Genomic DNA, 6,721 nt, shown 5'->3' with positions numbered 1-6,721 from the left:
TTTGGTACAGCTTGGAAGGTCCTTGAAGGAAAGCAAGATGGTCAGACTCAGGTAGACCATCCCAAGGTGAGAGATGATTGGTTTATTGTCACTGATGATGAACTGGTATCATCTAACAGGATGGAAGTTTTGCAAAATGGTCTCATCAATAGGTACTGAAGATTTAATAGCAAGAGAGATGGATGGATAAGTAGACAAAATGGACATATGTATAGACAAATGGATGTATAAATACAAGGTGCTTGGTGTAATTGTGTATGATGATAAATGACATTAGTATGAATGGTTAGAGAATGAGGTATGAATTTTTCAGATATTCACATGGCGTGTCAAGGATTACAAGGTTGGCCAAAGTTGTATTTTCAAGTTATGGCATGAAGATTTCTTTGGACGCAATGAGTTATGTAAGTATTCCTCCAATCCATCCATCCTATTATTGTCCATCCATCTATTCATCCCCTTAGATGGATATGGTTTCTGTCATGTACCCACAGTACCCTGGTATACATGATGTAGAATGTGTCACTTGGAGACCATTGGTTCCTATAGTGGATCAATTTACAGGTATATGTAATATGTATTAAAAACAACTAAGCATCTCAAAGAGGATATTCTGAATTAAGAACACCCTCTATATTTAGAACACTTGTTGTAGTACCATATTAATACTTTAGTGTATTATACAACCTCTATATTGAGGACACTTGTTCTAGTCCCATACTAATACTTTAGTGTATTATACAACCTCTATATTGAGGACACTTGTTCTAGTCCCATACTAATACTTTAGTGTATTATACAATCTCTATATTGAGGACACTTGTTTCTAGTCCCATACTAATACTTTAGTGTATTATACAACCTCTATATTGAGGAAACCTCTATACTAAGGGCAATGACCAAAGCCTCTCTATTGTCCACTAAAGAGAGGTTTATTGTAACATTAAAAAAGAAAATTAATCATATTACAACTGCTTTTTATAATTTCTTTAGCCTTTTTATGGGAGGCGGTCCTGAACTAAATCAAGAGTCTTTAATATATTCATCACAAGATCGTTTGCGTCTACGAACTCAAGCATCTGGTACAGTAATTTTAAAACTAGGTATTATCATGAGGAATTTTGAAAAATATGGTGTTGAAACTTGTTAATAATACTTAATAACTTCCCTTCTTTTGTTATTCAATATCATTCTTTTAATAAGCCACGCCTGTTTTTTTGGGCGCCACGTGTAACATACTGCGCATGCTCAGTGCTGACTTTGCTCAGTACCTCGTGGTGCTTTTAGTAGGAGAGCAGCACTTCTCTCTTTCTTTAAGATGGCTGTAGCAGATATTGCTGCAATGACGATAAAAGAAGAAAGAACCTTGTCTACAGATGAACAGCTGGTAGCAGCACGCAAGCAGACCCGTAGAGTTAGAAGATCGAATTCTCGAACTCTGTGCTGCTCATCCTAAGGGAGTAACAGACGAAATGATAATGACAGACCAACCTTCGATAGATACTGTCAAGAGAATGAAAGCTTTACAAAGACTACTGTCTATGGTAAATTGTCTAAATATAGTTATAATTTTTAAAAGGGGCGTGGTTGTGTGGGTGTGGCTTATATAGATTAGTAGCATATTTGATATTATGACTAACTAGGATTTGTTGAACAAAGTAGCTATTCATCTTCTAAGGAAGTCCATTAAATTTATATTGAATATTAAATAATATTAATATGGCAGGTTTAGCAATATTACTAGTTAATATAATGTTATGTTAATACAATAAACCTATTGTTAGTTGTGTATAGTTATTAAAATATATTTAACAAGTACTATAATAATAATACTGCAAATTTATTAAATTTATTTAAAAAGGCATGACTAAAATTAAAATACAATTTTTTATAAATTTTAGATATAAAATTTGCTTGAATGTAAGTCTTATTACAATCCAATAAAATGTACATGTGCAGGAGTCAATTAATTGTCCTAATTAAAGGGGCATCCATTAATTTTATCAACTACAAAAATGTACAGTTAACGACGTCTATTCTTAATTGCTCTCTCTAATCCTTATCTCTGATATGTTATGATATTAGTAGTAGATATTAGTAGTATTAATATTTGTACCCTAAAGATATGCTTTTTGTAACATCCATAAATGTATATTTTAAATCAAACACTATTTATAATGAAAGTTGCCATTATTTACTGTAATCTTAAAATAACTAATATTTGCTTATTTTCTTGAGGTGTTTTAGGGTAAAGTTGATCTCCTAAAACAAGGTTCTGTGTTGATATATCGACTTAAAACATCATCTACATTACCAAGGTATTTTTTAATTACTGTTAATTACAGGAGCTAACTTATAATTATTATCTAGTAATAATAAAATGTTCCTTTATCATATATATATATATATATATATATATAATATATGATACCAGAATTGAAGGACAAAAGAACAGAGCTCTCACTTTGTTATGCGATCATCAGACAGCTGTCTGATGATCGCATAACGCATGAAACTCGGAGTAACAGCAACAACTAAACCGAGAGCTCTGTTCTTTTGGTCCTTCAATTCTGGTCTAACCCGCTTCTATTTAAACGATAGCGAGCACTCTTCAACAGACTTAGATACTTTAGTAGTATATAATATTATATAAAATATATTAATATATATATATATATATATTTATTTAAAGGAACATATATATATATATATAATAAAGTAAATTATTTCAATCTGTAAATGAAACAAATGTTTGTAAAATTTGGACAATATACACTTACTATTATTATAAGTAGGTTACCAATAAAAAAAAATAACTTGAAAAAACATTAATGTTTTATACAGAGTAGATTCTGAAGTTGTGCAAATTTTAGTGAAAATTCATGCATTTTTTCTGGTCTAGAAAAAAAAATCATCAGAGAATTGTTTTTACAATAAGAAATGTCATTCACTTATCAACTTTTAATTTCTCAATAAATCTTTTAACACAATATACTATATGTATATAAACCTAGAGGAGATACCAACAATTTTATCAGAACAATATTATTTATTAAATACTTTTTAGGAAACATGATCAATATAAGTAAATTTAATTTTTGTTCAGGCAGTCAATGAAGAAGGTCTCCATTTTCAACTTTACATAAAATGCAACAAGAAAGTCATAAAGATAACAGAGAAAATTCCCAATAAATGACCATTAATTATATACTTTACTTTCCACTAACATTTACAATTTATTTCAGCCTTACTTATGTCACTTTAACTTAATTCTTATCAGATGATGTAGAACAAGTCTATATGAAGTTATCTCTTCTACATTATAGAGATGAGTGAGGTTATAATAATCTGTCAAAGCTTGCTAGACCTTAGACACTTAAATATATAGATTATGTAATGTACCAACAGATGTAGCAATAGTTAATAGTGTGTTTGGATCTTGTACTTTCAACACTATCAGATGAATATATTAATTTAGGAACATCCCTTTTATTTAGTAACTCCCAGCTGTTGATTAACAACGCTGTTGTTAAATGACCAGTTAAAACAACAACTTAGATATTGCAAAATACATCATGAGCACCTGTTATTGAAAACAGTACAAGACCCTGTGTTTGAAATTTTAAAAGCAAAATTTAAATTTTGAAGGGTTCTTGTATTTTTTGGAGAGTATTGTTCAGACCCTTTGTTAAAATTAATTCCCGTTTGTGTACATATATGTCTTTCTGATTGGGGGTGTATGTGTATATAATGTGGGTTACTTTGTCTGGACTAGGGGTGGATCAATGCGGAGCCTAACCTTGTGAGGTAGGCTGGTCTAGGATTGTGTGATTATCTGTTATGTTTAAAGAATACAGACTATGTCTCCTCTATACATATATACATTTGTGTATACTGTATTTGCTGTGGGCAGACTGAGATGTACATTTCAGCATTATTCATTATTGTATGTACATGTACTTGTAGATAATATTATTTTAAGATTATTAGATGATGGTTGTTTACAGTATGGGGATTGGAAGTGAGAAGGGCCAAGGGTTAAGTTTAATGTAGGGTAGTTTATTATTATTATATTTGAATCTATATGTTATGTATGTATTTTAATATGTTGATCTCTCTCTCTCTCTCTCTCTCTCTCTCTCTCTCCTCTCTCTCTCTCTCTCTCTCTCTCTCTCTCTCTCTCTCTCTCTCTTCTCTCTCTCTCTCTCTCTCTCTCTCTCTCTCTCTCTCTCTCTCTCTCTCTCTCTCTCTCTCTCTCTCTCTCTCTCTCTCTCTCTCTCTCTCTCTCTCTCTCTCTCATATATATATACTCATACCAGTAAAACAAAAGGATTTGAAAGAGAAGAGAAACTGGTCTATCAAATCATTGAAGACAGTTCTAACAAAGGCATTTGGATAAGGGACATAAGATTAAAATCAACCTTTCCAACACTCAAATCAACAAAAGTTTAAAAGACATTAGAAAGCAAAAAACTTATCAAAAATGTCAAATCAGTAGCTGCTCCTAAAAAGAAAGTTTACATGTTATATGACCTCACACCTGATGAGTCATTGACTGGTGGGCATGGTACAGTGATCAGGAATTTGAGACGGAGTTTGTTGATGTTTTGAACTTAAAGTGTCTCAATTTCTGCAACAAAAAGGTTCTCTAAATAAATGGACGGACTATGAAAAGAAAATAGCTTATCCAAATTATAACTATATTTCATTTTTTTTCTTAAATTGCAGTTATAATTTGGACAAGCTATCTTTAACACACACAAGTGGCTTTAAGTTCAATGTCCCGAATGTGATAATGACAAGTATTTTGTATAAACTGCTATACAAGCTGTTCTGTGTACTACACAACCATACCTTTAGAAATAAAAAGATATGTGTCATAGTTATTATTTCTTCTCTCTCTCTCTCTCTCCTCTGGTAGGTTCACAAAGCTTGTACTCAACACAGAGGTCTAGTCTTACAGAGAAGAGCGTCCTATGCTACAGTTAGTGAAGTGTGTCAATTTATTACTAATCTTGGTATTAGCAAGGTGAGTTCTAGACATCTTATTAGTATGTGTTGTGACTTCAACCAATATATAGTGTTAATTCTTCTTTTAAGTGTTGATTACCTGATACCTTTAAATGTATGTTGTATAATTAGTACATCTAATATGTGGTCTACTATATGGAACAGTACTTACCACAGTGACCTAGGATAGGTACCATTAGTAACCTCTAGATTAGTTAACATTAGTACTTACCACAGTGACCTAGGATTGCTACCATTAGTAAGCTCTAGACTAGTAAACATCAGTGCTTACCACAGTGACCTAGGATTGCTACCATTAGTAAGCCTAAGCTTATATTAGTAACATAGTACTTACCACAGTGACCTAGGATCTGCTACCATTAGTAAGCTCTAGACTAGTAAACATCAGTGCTTACCACAGTGACCTAGGATAGCTACCATTAGTAACCTCTAGATTAGTTAACATTAGTACTTACCACAGTGACCTAGGATGCTACCATTAGTAAGCTCTAGATTAGTTAACATTAGTACTTACCACAGTGACCTAGGATAGCTACCATTAGTAAGCTCTAGATTAGTGAACATCAGTACTTACCACAGTGATATAGGATAGCTACCATTAGTAATGTCTTCAATATAAACATTCTTGTTCTACTACCAACATCTACTGCTACAGTACCTATAGTAATATATATGTTAAGTTATATTAGTAAGTAATGATATGATCTACCTCATTTCATGAAAGTTGACTCAGCAAACTGACACAAGATTATGACTGGACAGTAAGACATAGCTCTTATATATTATATCCACTAGTGATATAGTTGTTCTCTGAATGAGTAGATACTAGATATAGCTAGTGCTATCAGTAGGGACTATTAATTTTGAAATGAGTATGCCCCTTCTTTTACATAATCAATAAGTTTTTCTTTGTGTATTTCTTTGTGTTATTAGTCGTCATAATATTTATTATCCTACCTAATCTTTTTAATTAGTTACTTAAACAGGGTTGTCCTCTTATATTACAGGTCAAACTGACAGAGACCAATATTGAATGTATTCTCAATACATTAGTGTATGATGGTAAAGTGGACATGACTATGGAGGCGGGGTCAAATGAAGTTATCAAATTGTATAGAGCATCGCAGAGTTTGATAAAATCGCCTGGATTAAGCAGAGTGCATGTGTGGAGTGTGTCCGGTGAGTGAACCCCTGTAATTAGTGTAGAATATACCCTGTTATTTATGATAGTAATTAAAATGAAAAATATCCATTGAGTGACTTGTAGTACTTCACATTAACTTATGTACAGACCTGTGATAGCTATATTAAATCAAATTGGGTTAACCCCTGTAATTTACAGTGTTAATAAACATTATTGTACTACATAACTTTTAAATTTGTTTAGTGTATGTTAATCTTGTGTTTGTTTAATATACCATTTTTATGAGTGCTTTTGTGCACAATACAATTAATTTTGCTACTCTCAGTTTGTTCATGTTATATAACTTCTATTGACAAAGTACTCTGCAAGATTAAGCCACACCCCCAGAGTCATTAGTCTTTGTATTATAGTGTGCTTCAGTACATGTGCTTTGTTTCATAATAATAGGTCTCCTTATCATATAAGTGTCATTGTTCTCATTCTCCATTATTATTATTGTACTGATGTATACTAGTGATTGTGTGATAAGACTCTGTTTATCAAAAC

The 6,721-nt window shown here is 32.0% G+C and overlaps 1 pseudogene; it reads left to right on the top strand.

Moving 5' to 3' along the window:
* Positions 1–293: 293 nt before the first annotated feature.
* On the top strand, positions 294–6,218 carry LOC121391227 (annotated as a pseudogene).
* The last annotated feature ends 503 nt before the right edge of the window (positions 6,219–6,721 follow it).

This window comes from Gigantopelta aegis, unplaced genomic scaffold, assembly GCF_016097555.1.
Source record: "Gigantopelta aegis isolate Gae_Host unplaced genomic scaffold, Gae_host_genome ctg1970_pilon_pilon, whole genome shotgun sequence".
In the NCBI taxonomy this organism is placed as follows: Eukaryota; Metazoa; Mollusca; class Gastropoda; order Neomphalida; family Peltospiridae; genus Gigantopelta; species Gigantopelta aegis.
The sequence above is the reverse complement of the archived record's forward strand: the minus strand, read 5'-3'. Positions and strand labels throughout refer to the sequence as shown.